Source organism: Eretmochelys imbricata, chromosome 3, assembly GCF_965152235.1.
Source record: "Eretmochelys imbricata isolate rEreImb1 chromosome 3, rEreImb1.hap1, whole genome shotgun sequence".
Classification (NCBI taxonomy): domain Eukaryota; kingdom Metazoa; phylum Chordata; order Testudines; family Cheloniidae; genus Eretmochelys; species Eretmochelys imbricata.
The window spans coordinates 178822573-178839781 of NC_135574.1; positions in this window are offsets into that span (position 1 = coordinate 178822573).

Sequence of the window (17209 nt, forward strand, 5' to 3'; positions counted from 1 at the left end):
CTGTCCTGTGCCTTAACCTCTGGGGGGAAGGAGCAGGATCCACTGGCTCCACCCACTTTAGTGTCTGGGGAGGTTCTTTCCTCAGCAGGGTGATGGGGTACCACACTGCCACACTACATGGTCTTTCTAAATATGGCAGTTGAGAAAATACCTCCATAAATGGAGAAAAGCATGGGAAATTATGGGAAACAAAATGGACAGGGGCTTGGTACTGTACTGTGGTGATGTGTTTAGTTTCTAAGTGTTTCAGGTATGGATGTAGGCTATTCCTGTACAGAAGGTTTTCATCTTCTGGGCCACCCAAATATTAGCAATGAGTAATCCTGATGTTACATATGAATTATTGTAAAGTTAGTAAAACCAATGATACTACTTTGCATTTATATAGCTCCTTTCATTCAAGGATTTCAAAGCATTCTATACTCATTCAGGAAATGTCCCCAAGGCCCTGTGAAGTACTGTAGGTAAGTATTTTTATTCCTGTTTTACTGAAATCTGTGGCACAGAGTCTGTCTGTGGTCACACAGTGAGTCAGTGGCAGAACTGGGAACAGAACCCAGAATTCCTGACTTATGGCCTTGTCCTCTAAGAAGTAGGAGATTGATTCAAATCCCACTGAAATCATTGCATATTTCCCCATGGCCTTCAATAGGCTTTGGCTGGCTCACTGATGCTTATGGAAAGACTCCTGTTGACTTCAATGTGCTTTGTTTGGATCAGGCCCAAATCATTTCACCTTTTATTCTCCCAACAATATTACCAGTTTGTATGCTGTGACTATCTATGATCTGGGGACTTTTTCAACAGCAGATACTATTTTTATAGTCAAATTATTTTAAGTGTCTTCATTTATCTGAGAGAAGGGTCATCGCTCCAGATCCCTCTTTAGATATATAGAGAACTATGCTTTGACGATGTTGTGATGTTGCACTCTGTATGTTTATGGAAATATGTGTATGAGTGTGAATAAAATGTAACTGGAATATGCTTTATGCAAAAGGTCTCTTATAGGGTATCATTACAAAGCTTATAATCTACTGAGTGTGTTCAACCCATTTGTATGAATGTATCATTCTTGTATCTGAAGCTAGAAATATGAGGTATTACTCTGAAGTCCTATTGTAATTATGCAAAGTGTGGACCATTAATGGTGGCTTGAAATCTTGATGGCTCCCATTAACTAGGACAATTGGTTGTAAATGGCTCTGTTTACTTGTAAGCCTTTCTGTATATGGGGTGCCAGCCAGTGAGTAATGAAGTCTCACAGGACATGTGAACATGTTACATGATACTGGAATTCATCTTAAACCTGGTGCTTTTCCATTTAGAAGGATGGGTGGAAACCCAGAGAGAGACAAAGGATTCCTGCCTTGTGCCAAAGATATAAAATGAGGTGGAACAGAACAAAGGGGGCTGCCAGTCATGAAAAATCCCCTAGTTACCACCTAAGATGGAACTAACAAGAACTGTACCTGGGAAAAGATTGGGTCCAGACTAAGAAGGAGTCTAGTCTGTGAAAGAAGCTTATTGGAACATCTCTGAGGGTGAGATTTTACTGGTAATCAGTTTCTTAATGTATTAGGCTTTGACTTGCGTGTTTTTTGTTTTATTTTGCTTGGTAATTTACTTTGTTCTGTCTGTTAGTTCTTGAAACCAGTTAAATCCTACTTTTTATTCTTAATAAAATCACTTTTGTTTATCAGGAAACCCAGAGTAAGTGATTAATATCTGGGGGAGCAAACAGCTGTGCATATCTCTCTTTCAGTGTTGTAAAGGGCAAACAATTTATGAGTTTACCCTGTATAAGCTTTATACAGAGTAAAACAGATTTATTTGGGATTTGAATCCCATTGGGAGCTGCATGTCTGGGTGCTGGAAATAGGTGACTTGCTGAACAGTTTTTGGTTAAAGTCTGAAGCTTTGGGGGTGTGGACCAGACCTGGGTTTGTGTTGTTGAGCCAGACATGCTAGTCTGCTGCAAGGCAGGGTTCTGGAGTCCAAAGCTAGCTGTGGAAAACAGACTCAGAGGTAATTCCAGTACATCAGGTGACAATCCCAAGGAGGGTCTCTGTGACCGAACCCATCACAGATGTCGTGTTACACTTTATTACCACAAGATATACATGTCAAAATTCAGCACAGAATTCGCTGTGCCAGCCTTGGCTTTGGCAGACTGTCTCACCGAGTGTTCAACAATCACAACATCAGAACACATACTAGACTTTTAGTTTATAAAGTGGTGGTAATCCCAACTCTCCTCTATGGCTGTGAGACTTGGGTGATCTATGGAAAACACCTGAAAAACCTAGAAAGCCAGCACTTTCTTTGGAAGATCCTCAACATAAAGTGGGAGGATCATTGCACTAATGTCAGTGTCCTCACAGAGACCAACATCTTCAATATTGAGGTCCTGATTATCCAGCACCATCTCAGGTGGAGCCGACACTGTGTGCGTATGCCTGACATACAGTTACAAAAACAACTGCTGTATGCTCACCTCACCAAAGGAGAAAGGAAATGGGGATACCAAAAGAAAAGCTTTAAAGACATCCTCAAGATAAACATCAAGAGAGGTGGCATCAACACCACACACTGGGAGATAGTAGCCCAGGACAGGGATAACTGGCAAAGACTTGTCAGAGGGAACATCCACTTTTTAGGAAAATTGCCTTGCCCCGATCACAGAAAAATGCCGGAAAGGAAAGGCAACTGTCACTCAGCAATTGTGGCCCAACCCTGTCTTCCAACACCACCTGCAGTGTCTGCCTATGAGCCTGTGGCTCAAGGATCGGACTCCTCAGTCACCAAAGAACCCATGAAAAATAAAACCTGTGAAAGAGATCATCTTTGACCTTGAGGGATTGCCAATGACAAGGGTTTTACAGTCACTTGCACTGGTCTGACTACATCTGGTGCAAGGCCAAGGAAATCAGACCTAGAAATATGATTTTTAAAATACCCCTAAATTTGCTGGTAAGGGTAGAATGCCTATCAATATGTGGGATCCCCTTATAGCTTTTAAATTTATTATTCCCAATTTCACAAACAGACTGGCCGCAAACTTCTGTCAAGTGCTGTGTGAAAGATACCCAAATGAAACTCTGTCTGTCCTAAAATTTCCTTTGTTTATAGTCTCTTGTCTCTCTCACATGCTGGCAATATCACGAATGCACTGGACCTTGAAATTAGAAAGGCTGAATGATGTGCCTTGCCCTGACTGTAGTTTGATCTCCTGCATCTGGTACTACAGTAAAGTTTATGATACAGTTCAAGCACCTGTATGAGCCTGAACCCTCTGTAACACTAAGTCTTCTGAATTTTTTTTCCAGACAATAAGCTTGCCAGAAAAATCCATTTTTCAGGGCAGTAAAACTATTTGATAATTCGGGTCGAATTCAACTACTAGTTTTAGCCAAAATGCTGGGGTGGAAGGAGAGGGGAGATCAGAAATTTCAAAAATAGCCATTTTGACATTTTGTTTCAAATCAACATTCTAAAAATAAAGGGCCAAATTGAATTGGTCACCAAACAAAAAACAAAATCAATCCTTCACTCAGCTCTACTTATGAATGGGCATATATGTTAAGTAGTGTGGTGAAACTCCTGGTACTAAGTAAAGTAACAATTCCTGTTATTTAACAAGCAAATGGGGACAAGTCAGACAATTTATAAACCAAGGGGAACAATTCTTCTCTTGTTTACAGATTAAGTTGAGACATATCAACTAAAACCAGTGACAGAAAGGAATATGGCCCAATTACAGTGGTTAAAAAAACAAGTTTCCATCCCATGGGAATTTCTGATATTTTAATGTTTGTTTTCATCCCAAAACAGGATGAAAGTATCAAAAGTTTTATAAGGCACAAAAAGTTTTGAAAATTTCTAATTTGGAAATGTTGAAATGAAAAATGTTAACATTTTTGATCAAAACAAAATGTTTCATTTTGTAATGTTAATTCAAAACAAAACATTTCATTATGAAATGTTGACAATTTAGACCATTTCTAAATGTCAAAAAGTTAATTTCAAAAATCAAATGCTTTATATGGAATTTTCAATCAACCTATTAATAGTTTCATTCAAATTGACATTTCTCCATGGAAAACATCAATTTCAAAACAAATATTTTTGGTCAAAATTTTTGACAAGTTCTAGGCCTACTAATTATCACTGGTACAACTCCAGTCTTGGAATTCTATTTTTCCTTATCTCAAGGAATCAACTTATGAAGGTAGGCAGTGTTTCCCTAGTCAGACTATTTTAGCACCAAATTCAGGCAAAGATATTATAACAACCTTCCTGGTAGGGATTAACCAGAACACATTCATATCTTTCCTCCACATATGAAAAAAAAACAAAACAAAATTACAGCTTTTCTCCAAGATAGTATCTCTTCATCCTAGATCCTTATTTATATAGCATTGTAAATCTATCTAGTGCTTTATAGCATCTAAAATACACATAACAAATCAGGTGAAAAAAGTGTTGGCCCTCCAGTTTATTCACATTGTGTAGAGAATTATGGTCATGTTTGTTCCGTTTTCTTCACCAGAGTAGACCAGCCTGTCTCTAATTGTGAGGCTGTAGGGCATGATCCAGAGAGAATGGGACTATTTCCATCAACTTCAGTGGCTTTGAGTCATGCCCACGGAGCACAAAACATCAACAAATCTGCCCTATTGGCTAGAGATGGGAGAAATGGTTCAGATAAATGAAGAGCTAACTTGATACTTCACTCAGCATTCTAAACATTTTTACTCCATTGTCTTCATTTTTGTAGACCTCTGAAGTTCTTGACTGGAAGTAGAAGTGGCATGATGATGCAAAAACTGCCACTCTTTAGGCACATCTGGACCAACCAAAAATAGGACCTACTATGCATCCTGTGAGGAAAGTTCTTGGCAAACTACTTGGCCTCTTTCCAGAAGCTCAAGAGGTTCTAATAGTTCAGAAAAGTGTTGGATAAGCATCCAGATGCTTAGAGACAGTCTCCTCATATTCCTATAAACTTTGGTATCCCCTCACTCCTAATCTTATTCATGCTAATTAACTTGAGACATCAGGCAATGACATAATATACTCTAGATCCCTGTAGTCAGAATATTTATAAACAGGCTAGCAACAAAAGCCTAAAATTAGTGAGATTTTTGGAGCCATTAACTTATCAAGGAACAGTATCTGATCAGATTTAACTTTGTAATGAGTGAGTAAACTTCACACTATTAGTGAAATTTTATGGGAAGGTGCCATTGAAGGTACTGTTGGCTGCATTCCAGTTCCCAAGGACACCCATACCAGACAGACTATGGATGCTTTCCTGGAGCAGAAGGAAACATCAGCTAAGGAAATCAAGGAAAAGGTTTAGTGGAGAGGGAAAGCAATCTCCGAGGCTCACTTAGGATCTTAAGTATAGGCAAGCTTCTCCACCATGTCAAGGTGGTAACCAAAGGAGAAGTGTAAAAACCTACTGGACTTCTCCACTCCCTTCCACTTGTGGTAGCATTTTATATTCACTTTCCACAGGTAGAAGTGACTACACACGGTGTAAATCAGAGGAGAAGGATTCCATCTGGTTTGCAGTTACAGTACATCGCCTTCAAGATTTTGTTTAACTGCTCTTGAGATACGTTGATACCATTTTAAAATGTCTCTAGTGAATATTTAAATGAATACTTTTGAAAAGCCTATTTTGCACACAAATTGTGATATGAATTACTTTTACCACGATCATATTTAAGAAGTAATAAGCAGAGAAAATATATGTTTGCCTAGTGACACAATAGACTTAAAAGATCATAGGCCATGGGATTGCCTGCCTGACACAGAGAATAATGCTTGGTATTGAGCTGTGTAGGCAGCTACCCATTGCAAAGAAGATAAGGTGGAAGGCTGGAAATGCTGAGAAGCAAGGACACAAACCCCTCTGTAGGGGCTGAATTTAGTTCCTCACGTGTACTCACACACAACTGCCACTGAAGTCCAGTTTTTCCCCATGTCTCATTTTCTTTTGTTCATTATTTTACTTTAGCTCTTACTTTAAAGAAAACCTCCAGGTGCCCCTCTAATTTAAATTATCTATATTCTGATTTAATCACTCCTTGTTACTATCTCCCATATTTGTTAGTCTTAGATTCATTGTAACTCATAAATACCTTTTCCTTCTGTACATACTGAAATTTCCATCCCTTAAAGGGAGTGAGGGATGTAGGCTAGAGAGAGGTTGCATTCCACTTGCATCCTGGTTAGGACCTGATCCTTCATTTGCTTTCTTTCCAGGTTTTCCTAGTCCCCGCCCCAGAACCAAATTCTCCTTCTGTCTTCAACCTGCCCAGTCTCCCTCCTCACAAGAGAACTGAGCAATTTGTAATTAAACTGGTTTGTTTGAACCAGTTCAAGGGTTTTATTTGTTTATATTGTTGTTTAATAACAACCATGGAAGCTACATGCTTCAGGGTAAAAGCCAATCTCTAACTATTAGAGACTAGCATGAGACCCTTTGCTCCAGGAAAGCATCCATAGTCTGCCTGGTATGGGTGTTCTTGGGAACTGGAATGCAGCCAACAGTACCCTCAATGGCACCTGCCCATAAAATTTCACTAATAGTGTGAAGTTTACTCACTCATTATAAGGTTAAATCTGATCAGATACCAGATATCTTCCTCTAAAGCATTTAGTACTGGCCATAGTCAGAGACAGGATACTGGACCAGATGAAACTCAGTTCTGGTCCAATATGGCAATTTGGCAACAAGAAGAAAGCCAAGGAAAGTGTGGGCCCCTTAATGAATGAGGGAGGCAACCTACTGACAGAGGATGTGGAAAAAGCTAATGTACTCAATGCTTTTTTTGCCTCTGTCTTCACGAACAAGGTCAGCTCCCAGACTGCTGCGCTGGGCATCACAACATGGGGAATAGATGGCCAGCCCTCTGTGGAGAAAGAGGTGGTTAGGGACTATTTGGAAAAGCTGGACGTGCACAAGTCCACGGGGCCGGACGAGTTGCATCCGAGAGTGCTAAAGGAATTGGCGGCTGTGATTGCAGAGCCATTGGCCATTATCTTTGAAAACTCGTGGCGAACGGGGGAAGTCCCGGATGACTGGAAAAAGGCTAATGTAGTGCCAATCTTTAAAAAAGGGAAGAAGGAGGATCCTGGGAACTACAGGCCAGTCAGCCTCACCTCAGTCCCTGGAAAAATCATGGAGCAGGTCCTCAAAGAATCAATCCTGAAGCACTTACATGAGAGGAAAGTGATCAGGAACAGTCAGCATGGGAAGGTCATGCCTGATTAATCTAATCGCCTTCTATGATGAGATTACTGGTTCTGTGGATGAAGGGAAAGCAGTGGATGTATTGTTTCTTGACTTTAGCAAAGCTTTTGACACGGTCTCCCACAGTATTCTTGTCAGCAAGTTAAAGAAGTATGGGCTGGATGAATGCACTATAAGGTGGGTAGAAAGTTGGCTAGATTGTCGGGCTCAACGGGTAGTGATCAATGGCTCCATGTCTCGTTGGCAGCCGGTGTCAAGTGGAGTGACCCAGGGGTCAGTCCTGGGGCCGGTTTTGTTCAATATCTTCATAAATGATCTAGAGGATGGTGTGGATTGCACTTTCAGCAAATTTGCGGATGATACTAAACTGGAAGGAGTGGTAGATACGCTGGAGGGCAGGGATAGGATACAGAGGGACCTAGACAAATTGGAGGATTGGGCCAAAAGAAATCTGATGAGGTTCAATAAGGATAAGAGCAGGGTCCTGCACTTAGGACGGAAGAACCCAATGCAGAGCTACAGACTAGGGACCGAATGGCTAGGCAGCAGTTCTGCGGAAAAGGACCTAGGGGTGACAGTGGACGAGAAGCTGGATATGAGTCAGCAGTGTGCCCTTGTTGCCAAGAAGGCAAATGGCATTTTGGGATGTATAAGTAGGGGCATAGCGAGCAGATCGAGGAACGTGATCGTCCCCCTCTATTCGACATTGGTGAGGCCTCATCTGGAGTACTGTGTCCAGTTTTGGGCCCCACGCTACAAGAAGGATGTGGATAAATTGGAGAGAGTCCAGCGAAGGGCAACAAAAATGATTAGGGGTCTGGAACACATGAGTTATGAGGAGAGGCTGAGGGAACTGGGATTGTTTAGTCTGCAGAAGAGAAGAATGAGGGGGGATTTGATAGCTGCTTTCAGCTACCTGAGAGGTGGTTCCAGAGAGGATGGTTCTAGACTATTCTCAGTGGTAGAAGAGGACAGGACAAGGAGTAATGGTCTCAAGTTGCAGTGGGGGAGGTTTAGGTTGGATATTAGGAAAAACTTTTTCACTAGGAGGGTGGTGAAACACTGGAATGCGTTACCTAGGGAGGTGGTAGAATCTCCTTCCTTAGAAGTTTTTAAGGTCAGGCTTGACAAAGCCCTGGCTGGGATGATTTAATTGGGGATTGGTCCTGCTTTGAGCAGGGGGTTGGACTAGATGACCTCCTGAGGTCCCTTCCAACCCTGATATTCTATGATTCTATGATTCTAATTCCTATGTTTCTATCATAAACTGTTTAGTACATTAACTTTAGTTGTACTTAACTGGTTTTCAAAGCCATTGCAGGTTTGCCCAGAGTCCAATCTAGCACTGTTATAAACGGTTTCAGTTGCAGTTCACTCTGGGCAGCTATTTCACAGTTCCTGGGAGATTTCTAAAGGTTAGCAGTGTGCTGTGGAATAGGCAAAGGAAGATTAGTTGAACTTTTCAGTTTTTGGCCAAACTGGCACTAAATAGGTTCATACGGAAATGACTTAACCTGAACTGGTCCTTAACCCTACTGAAAGTCTAATCTAGTTCTACTGATTCATAGAACACTTTTGACTAGTTGAAGGACTTTTGTGTGGATGTGGATGTGAAATGTCTTGCAAACATTCTAGGGAGTTAAACTGGTTCTTAGAATGGTACATCTATCTAGGCTCCTGCATCGGCTGCCACTAACTGCTGTGCTGCCTTTCCTCTCCTCTTCCTAGTCTAGGGTAGGCCTCACAAAGCTGCTCTCTCCAATACTCCTGTTACTGTGTAGACAGCCAGCAGTGCCGTAGAAAGAAGCTGTAAGTTGAGCTAGCCTGTTCGGGGAGAAGGAAGCAGAAAACACAGGAAGCAGAGAAAACAGGTGGGGAATCTGTGATGTGGTGTCCTTGGAGCCACCAAAAGAACAAGTGGAAGGCCATTAATAAATGACTTTTCTGTGAGGAATGAGCCCTCCCATTTACTGCAAATTAGGACTTGAAGCTTTGAGCCTTGTGGAATCTGTGTATTATTTGACGGAACACTTTACTTGCTGTGCACAAGCCCATCTTTCTCTTAACTATATGTGACCCATGATGCCACCTTTGTCTCATTAGTTATCTACTTTGCTGCATTACTTCTGGCAGATTATACGAAAAAGCACCATAAAGGGAATGTTTACTTAAGCTATGGTTTGTAATGTTCACTTGTAATGTAACCAGTGCAGCTTTGGCTGTTCATAGAATCATAGAATATCAGGGTTGGAAGGGACCTCAGGAGGTCATCTAGTCCAACCCCCTGCTCAAAGCAGGACCAATCCCCAACTAAATCATCCCAGCCAGGGCTTTGTCAAGCCTGACCTTAAAAATATCTAAGGAAGGAGATTCCACCACCTCCCTAGGTAACGCATTCCAGTGTTTCACCACCCTCCTAGTGAAATAGTGTTTCCTAATATCCAACCTAAACCTCCCCCACTGCAACTTGAGACCATTACTCCTTGTTCTGTCATCAGCTACCACCGAGAACAGCTCAGCTCCATCCTCTTTGGAACCACCTCTCAGGTAGTTGAAAGCAGCTATCAAATCCCCCCTCATTCTTCTCTTCCGCAGACTAAACAATCCCAGTTCCCTCACCTCTCCTCATAAGTCATGTGTTCCAGTCCCCTAATCATTTTTGTTGCCCTCCGCTGGACTTTTTCCAATTTTTCCACATCCTTCTTGTAGCGTGGGGCCCAAAACTGGACACAGTACTGCAGATGAGGCCTCACTAATGTCGAATAGAGGGGAATGATCACGTCCCTCGATCTGCTGGCAATGCCCCTACTTATACATCCCAAAATGCCATTGGCCTTCTTGGCAACAAGGGCACACTGTTGACTCATATCCTGCTTCTCGTCCACTGTAACCCCTAGGTCCTTTTCTGTAGAACTGCTGCCGAGCCATTCGGTCCCTAGTCTGGAGCTGTGCATGGGATTCTTCCGTCCTAAGTGCAGGACTCTGCACTTGTCCTTGTTGAACCTCATCAGATTTCTTTTGTCCCAATCCTTTAATTTGTCTAGGTCCCTCTGTATCCTATCCCTACCCTCCAGCATATCTACCTCTCCTCCCAGTTTAGTTCATGTGTCTGAAGCTCAGTGATGGGGACCCATTTCAAGCCACCCTTTGTAAAGGTCACTAATGTTGTCTACATGCAGTCCTAAGCAGTCCTTCATTGGTGTCTAAAACACTGTTTTTCTTCTCTTACTACAATATGGACAATAGCACCTTAAGAAAAAGAGAGAGATTTTACTGCAGTACCTGTACTTTCTCTGTCTCTTGTTTGTAGTGATTACCTGATGCGACTTTAGATCTCAAACAATACGAACATTTTATATACTAAGCACCAATGCCAGGGGTGAAAGTAACTTAAGGGACTTACCGGTATGCAGGGATGGGGTCCTGAGCAAGGGGTGAGGGCCTCAACCGGAAGGGGCAGGGCCTCGGGCAGAAGGGCGGGGCCTTTAATCCCCAGGCCCTTTATATTGCTGCCGCTACCCTGGGGCTCTGGCTGTGGTAGCAGTGGCTGGGAGCCCCAGGCCCTTTAAATCACCCCTGGAAACCCATGGTAGCAGTAGCTGCAGTGGTAGTCAGGAGTCCCGCGGCTCTGGCGGTGATTTAAAGGGCCCGGGGTTCTGGCTGCAGTACCTTCCGGCTGTGGTACCACCTTCTACTCATATAAATTTCTATTTCTCACTGCCCACTGAGGATTATAATCTACAGAGAGGTCTGATTAGTGTTGTATTCTGATATTTCCTGACCTTTTTTTGCATAGCTTCCCTAGGTTAGTATATATTTTCAATAGTGAAGCAAGAGCAGGAAAACTTTGCATATAGTAACATGTTGTTATCTCTTACTTATTGTTATTCTCCAAATGCTAGAATATACAAGACCCAAGTTAAGATAAGGATTAGAGTTGCCTCTGTGCATTGGTCATTTTAAGTAATACTGTCCTGCAAAAAAGGGTAATTACAGCCCAGCACACATGTCATTCATTTAGGAATGAGTGAATACTTTCACTAATAATTGTAATCTAGATTATAGGTGTAAACCAGCTCAACTCCATGGCATTTTCATTAATTCTGCAGGCATGAGCTGAGGCTGAATTTGGCCTATATTCTCTTTGTACCACACAGATCCTGCTCTGAGAGTTTATTTCAACATACATCTAAACATTTGCCTAAACCTTTTGGGAGGGAAACTCTTTCCCCAAATGGAAGGGAGGAGAGTTCCAGCTCTGTGCCTTGTTCTTTCCTCCGCTCCCTGATAACCCAGGAAATGCTGCTCTAGTGGGGTTCCTAATGGAATGTGCTCTAGAAGGTTTTGTAGCTGGAAGAAGTAGACTGGCTGAACTCTGTGGACCCCTTCCAGATCCACTCCATCTTGTTCCCCTCTGTCACTCTTGCTGTGCAGCTGAAGTGGGGCTCAGCCAAAGCAGCTGTGTTGCTGTTGACTGGAGACCAGCCACTGGAGGTATGAGAAGGGGCAGCTGTCCATATCGATAACTTCCACCTAAGTGGACCTAGGAACCACAGGTTTGGGAGGCCTTGCCTCTTGCATACTTGGTGGTACCCACCTTATGGAAAGCTTTACAAAGTTAGCCTGGTGGAGTTTTAAGGCCTCCCTGTCCCCTTCCTTTGGTTTCTCGGTAGGGTGGGTCTATTGAAATTCTTTAGCTGGTATTCCTCACAGGCGCTAAATGCCTATTGATGTCAATGGCAATTTTAATGAATCAATTTCTTGTGCAGCTATTTCTCCAGATATGAAGAATATTTCTTAAAAAATCCATACAAAAAGTGTTAGGCACCCTGACAATTAGTTAGTCTAACAAGAAATGATGACAAGTTTGGGCCCTGAGTTGCTAGCACAACCATGTAGTGGTTTTTATCTTGGTCTTTTTTACTAGCAACTTCATTGTTCTGCTGCATTGAGGTTCTAATAAAATTGGTCTATGAAGGCTGGAAGCTTAACCCAAAATCGATTTTTCTATTTAATTTCTATCAGAAATATAGAGGTTGACCTTGGCTATTATGTCTCCTGAGACTAGTTTAGTAATGCAGGTCTTCAAAGTCAGGAGTTGCAGATGCAGCCTACTAAGGTCACCAGATAACTACCTAAAAATGTATTAAACTCACATTTGGAGGCAGAAGGAAAAAAAGTAATAAACAAACTAAAGAATAGTTGCATTTAACCGGAGCAGGAAATATAGGTTTACACCACAAAAATATAAGTGAAAGTCATTTGAAATGGTAATTTAAGCTACAGTCAGGGATACTGACAATTCTATTTTAGGCTGACTATGTGTGTGTGCACATGTGTCCAACGTGTTGTTTTAATTTGATGGATAAAATCCCTGGATTGCAAATATCTGTTCTTGTGGTCATTTTGGGGGAATAATCCTTTTATAAAGTTTAAGGGAACTATTTGATGTGGGAACTGCCTTCCTAACGAAAAGAAGTTATCACGGAATTTAGGGTCTGTTTCCATCAGGATGAGATGGGGAGGAAGAAGAGAAAAGGCTGGAGTCTGAGCAGGTACAAACTCCTTTTTATGAAGGATTTTTTGAGGTATTTAATAGCTGGGTGGAGGCCAGGATAGACAAGGGTCCCGATAAATTGTACAGCAGATGGTCTGATCCTGGGAGGTGGTGCTGAGTGCCATCATCTCCCATTGACTTTAACAGGAGTTCAGGATAGTTAGCACCTCCTAAGAAGTGCTCAATACCTGCTGAGATTGGGCCCTTACTTAGGATCCACCCTTAACTATATTTATGACTTGTGAGCTACTTGCCCAGCAGGGAAAATGTCATTAGGATCTTTGAATAGAGTTGATATTGTGAATTGTTGGCCAGTATGTTCTGTATCATAGCAGAGGAAGAATTATCCAAGACGTGAAGGACAGGGAAGTCCTTGGTAGAAAGACATGCAAAGGGATCTATGGACAGCAGAACCTAGAAAGGGAAATTTTAGAGCAAGGCTCTGTTCTTTCTACCAAAGGACTTCCCTGTCCTTCACGTCTTGGATAATTCTTCCTCTGATATGATACATGGATGACTGGAGCTGCTGAGCAGGAGAGAGAGAGAGAGAGAGAGATATCATTTATGTATAAACACATAGAAAAAAGTAACTACCAAGTATCTACCTATGTGGTCCTATCTACCAAGTGAAAGAGAAACTCAAAATGATGAATAGCAAACTCTAAGTAATCTTGAGATTTTCAGTGTTTCTTTTTGGGAGCCCTTGACAAAGAAGTGCTCAGCTTTTTTATAGCTTTTTGTTTAAGCTTGATGCTCATCAAAGGTCCAGATCACTTTTTCCACATCTAATCCCGTCAGATAGATAGATTTCCCCCTTTCCGCCCAGGTCAAATATTTGCCAGAACTTTACTTGTTTTCTTTTCTTTCCTTTATTAGTATAAAGAATTTCTTGGTGCTGTTTGTACCTTGGTTGACTGTCCCTCTTATTCACTACTGCCATGGCTTTTATTTATTGCCTCTAGTGATTTCTAGTAGTTCTGGATATTCTCTTTTTTTTTCTTTCCTCTTGACAAAATGGAGCACCTTCAGTGAGCTCATCTGCTGTGGAACTCATTTTAACATCTAAATTTTCCATATGGCTCCAAGGTGTCAGTAAATTATTGTGGACCACATAGACTCAGTTACTTTGAAAGTAATGGTGTGTAACTATCCAAATAGTTATCCTGAAACTGTTGAGTCTCTAGATAGAATAAAGCTAAACTGAAATATCTCTGTGGAACACAAACAGGTTCCACAGCTGTAACATGGCAATTTATGACAATGCAGGGCATATTAGGTTTTCTTATTTACCGGTGCAGGAGAAGGTACACAAACTGAATAACTGTAATTACAATAGGACTTTTGTTACAAAAGTCTTGGGCTACAAAAACCTTCATAAAATGGGGATGCTGGGGAGGAGAACGGGGGATGGGAAATAACCTCCATGGACAGCAATATTCCGGACAGTATTTTGAATTAGCTTTCTAAGTGCAAGTACAACTGTAGTACAATGATGAATACCAAGGGTATTGCATGCAAATGGTCTCTCTAGTCTATCTGTCATAAATAGAAACACTTCATAGAGTGGTATTTCATAGAATATCAGGGTTGGAAGAGACCTCAGGAGGTCATCTAGTCCAACCCCCTGCTCAAAGCAGGACCAACCCCAACTAAATCATCCCTGCCAGGGCTTTGTCAAGCCTGACCTTAAAAACCTCTAAGGATGGAGATTCCACCACCTCCTACTAGGTAACCCATTCCAGTGCTTCACCACCCTCCTAGTGAAATAGTGTTTCCTAATATCCAACCTAGACCTCCCCCACTGCAACTTGAGACCATTGCTTCTTGTTCTATCTTCTGCCACTACTGAGAACAGCCAAGCTCCATCCTCTTTGGAACCCTCCTTCAGGTAGTATGATCCAATAAGGCAATACCTCTATATAGGATTTAAATTGAACTTGAAAATCATTTGCTCTCCAGGGACCATCTGTCAAATTACTAAGGAGGGCTTTCTCCAGCCACTAGGAGAATCATACACTCGCATTACGTAACTTATTACATAATACCAAAGCAACCTGCTAAGTAAAAACATTTAATGAAATTTTGTTTTAAAAAATGCCTAGTCTTCCACTACAGAGATCTCTAACACAGATCGCTAACTTTTGGTCTTTTTATTATTAGAACTGCTTGGTTTGGGCACTTTTGGGTAGGGTGAGGAGGCAAAAGTAATTAATAGTATTTTTTCTTGTATAAGAAACTAATTGTAAATAATACTACAAGCCATGATATTCATATTCAGTATGATTGTGCATAAATAGTATTTGCATGCACAAACATTCAGCTAGTGTTTGTTCATGTGCAGGTATCACTATTGTGCATGCTCTCTCACTAGGGCCCTGCCAGAATTAAGCAAACATGCAATTGTTGTTTGAAATACTAGTTAGTATACATTACTAACAGTCTTCCAAACACTCTTGTAACAGGTTTCAGCGTAGCAGCCATGTTAGTCTGTATTCACAAAAAGAAAAGGAGTACTTGTGGCACCTTAGAGACTAACAAATTTATTTGAGCATAAGCTTTCGTGAGCTACAGCTTACTTCATTGGATGCACTCTTGTAACAAGCTAGATGGGTTCCCTTTTAGCAAGTGCTGGAACCATTTTGGGAGATGCCATCTGGCAGGTGCAGTTCTTGAGCACATCTTGGATATATGGGAACCAATCCTGGGAAGTAGACTTGAGCTGGAGTTTGTTGTTTGTTCCCTTGTTAATAAAGCCAAACCCCAGGAAAGGCGTGAGTTTGGGAGAGAAGTGGGAATGCCATATGTTCACAACTCTCATCTAAGATACTGAAGCAAATCCTGGCCATGACTGTTCTGATGGCTCGGAAGCAGTTCCATCATTCTGAGATCACATGGTATAGGCACTCCAACCAGTATTTATACCTTGGGAGAAAAACTCTTGTCCAGCAGCTGGGTGTATAACTGTCAGTAGTGAGTACCCTTCCTCACCCATTGTCAAGAGAACAGCCCAAACTGCTGGGAGGGGGTGATTCTGCTGGGAAGGGGCAAATAGTGGCTATGTTACATGACTGCAGTGATGTCATTGCAATTACAGGAAGAAAACAATTGCAACAATAGCTGTGCCATACAGCTGGAGCTTCTTTCCTAAAATAGGGATACAGCTGGCTTCCTAAGTGGGACATAAATGGCTGCCGTTGGAAGGCATAACTTGCATATGTGTGGAATAGCAAGTGGTTAAAATATACAATAGTAAGAGTACTGTACAATGAACATAAAGTAATTGTTTATGAATAAATATTGATGTCCAAAGAGACCCATTTATGGTATCTGTGATTTGGAATTTATACATAGCCTCTCTCTAACTTACCGCAGTGTTATTTTTAAATGTTATCTTTTATTTACATAGCAAAAAAAAAAGTTAAAAGATTGTCACTGATTTCTGAAGAACATCATGTTCTTGTGAAAATTTTCAATTGTCTGCTGCAATCATAGGGATCCCAAGCTGTAGGAAACCCTAATAAAATACCAGCATTGTTTTTAGGCATTTCCTCAATATTTTATTTTTCTCCCCACAATTTACAGCATAATCTGTTTTATACATTCATTCACATGTTAAGATGACTGTAAATACTGATGAAACAGATATTCTACCATTCTGAAATTTTATGATGATTATGTTACATACAGGCTTATAACACCTCCAGTTAAATTTGAAATGTAATCTTTCTATAATTTTGTCATTGGGTTGTATAACAAGTTGCTCATCATATAATGAGATTTATTCTTAGATGGTGGAAGACAGTAAAACCACTCTCTCTATTTTTGTCTCTCTAAAGAATTTTCTCTTCTTAGGAAAGCTGGCAATGCAGGTTAATGTTGCCCTGGGAAGCTGACTCTAGAAGTGGTGGGATGCATTATATAGACCCCAGAATCATCAAGAAGGAGTTAATGAGATCCTGTGGGTTCAATCATCCCTGAGCTGCTACACCTGCGGGAGGTTTTAAACCTGGAGGGAGGCATTAAAATAGGGAAAGTGCAGCGCACTTGGAGCTTATTAGGAAAGGAAGTGGGACCTTTTGAGCTAGCTTCCTAAAAGAAGACTTGGCTGGGGCTAGCTTCTAGCCAAAGACTGCTAGATACCAGAGCCTCCCTAGGGTATGTAGGTGTGGCATGGGACTCCTATATTTCCTTTGTTTCTCATGGCTAATGTAGTCTTTTCCTTTTTATACCAGAAAGGTTGAGTTTGTTGCCTTGTCTGGGCCCTATGTAAGGTCAGTGTCTGACTGTGATAACCAACAGCTACCAGTAATAAACCTGTGTTGATTTGACCCTATCAGAGCCCACATAGTAATCTGCTACTTGGGGCCAGCAACACTTTAGAAAGA